The sequence below is a fragment of the Amblyomma mixtum genome, unplaced genomic scaffold (genome assembly GCF_055824585.1).
Source record: "Amblyomma mixtum isolate Tamu unplaced genomic scaffold, ASM5582458v1 scaffold_139, whole genome shotgun sequence".
Lineage (NCBI taxonomy): Eukaryota > Metazoa > Arthropoda > Arachnida > Ixodida > Ixodidae > Amblyomma > Amblyomma mixtum.
Genome location: NW_028317672.1, coordinates 13199 through 15000, shown reverse-complemented (window position 1 = coordinate 15000; position 1802 = coordinate 13199). Strand labels below are relative to the sequence as shown.

Genomic DNA, 1802 nt, shown 5'->3' with positions numbered 1-1802 from the left:
TTGCACCGTCGCAAACTCCCGGGAACGTTGCCTCCCATACACCACATTTCCCGACCGCCTGCAAGGACGGGGGATTCGGTGCTGGGCTAGGTCCCGTTTCGCTCGCAGCTACTCGGGGAATCCCTGTTGGTTTCTTTTCCTCCGCTTAGTGATATGCTTAAATTCAGCGGGTTGTCTCGCCTGATCTGAGGTCGACACAGATATGCATTTTCTCGCGTTCGATTCCGGCGCGGTCGCGCGCGCGCGTCCTTCCCTCGTCTCCGGCCGGCACCTTCCGCCCATTCCCCGCTCTCAGTCGGCAGCACCCTCGGCGACTGCGAGCGAGACTGGAAGGCACCTCTGACCGGCGCTCGGGACGGCGCGCATTCGGTTGCGCGCGGAACACTGAACGCAGAGAGTGTGAACCCCCGACCGCCGCGGCCGAATAAATTCCCTGCCGCCTCTCTTTCCCTCGAGAGAACGACCTCGGCCTGGCGTAGGGGCATCGTCAGAGTTTTGCGTCGCCCCCGCCCCAACTGGAGTGGCCCAGTTTTTCTCGGGGCAGAGACTGCGAAGCACTTAGACCGACGGCGGACTGCGCTCGCAACGAGATCGCGTCCGTTCGACCCGTACTCGACTTCGCGCCCACTCGAGGAGGCGGTCCCTTTCCGCACAGGGTCCGGGGGACCCCTTCGTTGCCGCGCACACGGCGCGCCTCTGCGCTTTGCCGAACTGTGCTGCGCACACCGCGCTCGCGCCCGTCACCTCCCTGCACCCCGCGCGAGGTATCCCTTTTTCTCGCGCGGGCGTGCCCGGAACAGGGCGTTCCCGTCTCTGCGCTTCTCGCAGCAGTTCGGCTACTTCTCCGCGGGCCAGCAGGCAGCGCTTCGCCGCCCGTCCAAACAGCCTCGTCTCCCGTCGGACCGCTCTTTCCCTGCAGGTAATCCCTTCCTGCGGCGGTCGCTTTCTGAGGCGTGACGCTCTACGGCTAGCAGCCGCCGGCCCGCGTTACGTCAGCGCAGGGCGACCCGACTCTGCCGCTTTGCGCGCGGCTGAAGGGTTCGACCCGCTCTCCTCCTCATTCGCAAAGTCTTTCGAGGGATCTTCGGCGTTCCGTACAGAGCCGTCCTCTTTGCCGACACGGTCAAAACGAGTCGCCGGCCGCGCCATCCCCGGGCGCCGGCGCCTCTCTTGATATATGATCCGACCCTCAGACAGACGAACCCAAGGGAAGACCCAAGGGCGCAATGTGCGTTCGAAGAATCAGTGCTCAGTGTGTCCTGCAATTCACACCAAGTCTCGCAGCTGGCTGCGTTCTTCATCGACCCGAGAACCGAGTGATCCACCGCTTAGAGTCGTGCGTTTGGTTTGTTCAAATCCGTACAGTACAACCAGGGTTTTAGGCACCGGGCTTTTCCCCTGGTCTCCAGTCGCAGTTTCGACCGACGTCTTTCGCGCCTCGCAGCCGTCCGTTCGGCATGCTGCGCGTGCCTCAAAGCCAAAGCGAGCAAAGTCTCTCGAAGCTTTTGTGCGATAATGGCTTGCGCGTCACTAATAGGATGACGAGGCATTTGGCAACCACTAAGGCAGAAGTGCTGAGCCGACGCGTGACGCTCCAATTCCGGTCTTCATCAGAGGTGGGTCTTCTTGTGCCTTCTTGGGCACGCCCGCTCCGCCCGCACGGGCCTGACCGCAGAACACCTCGAAGCACCGGCGTTTGCTAGAAATATACATTCTTGGAGCTCTGTGCCACCGTCCTCACGCACCTTTCTGCGATCTGCAGCGACGCTACCCCCGGACTCCAGCAGCGGTTTTTTTTGTTG

At 62.4% G+C, this 1802-nt stretch overlaps 1 non-coding gene and 1 pseudogene across 1 annotated transcript; both read right to left on the bottom strand.

Moving 5' to 3' along the window:
* LOC149324817 (large subunit ribosomal RNA) overlaps positions 1-194 on the bottom strand; it is an 8105-nt pseudogene extending 7911 nt beyond the window's left edge.
* Positions 195-1183: 989 nt separating this feature from the next.
* LOC149324816 (5.8S ribosomal RNA) lies at positions 1184-1336 on the bottom strand. The gene has a single exon (XR_016286678.1). It is a non-coding gene; the product is annotated as a 5.8S ribosomal RNA (ribosomal RNA).
* Positions 1337-1802: the final 466 nt, after the last annotated feature.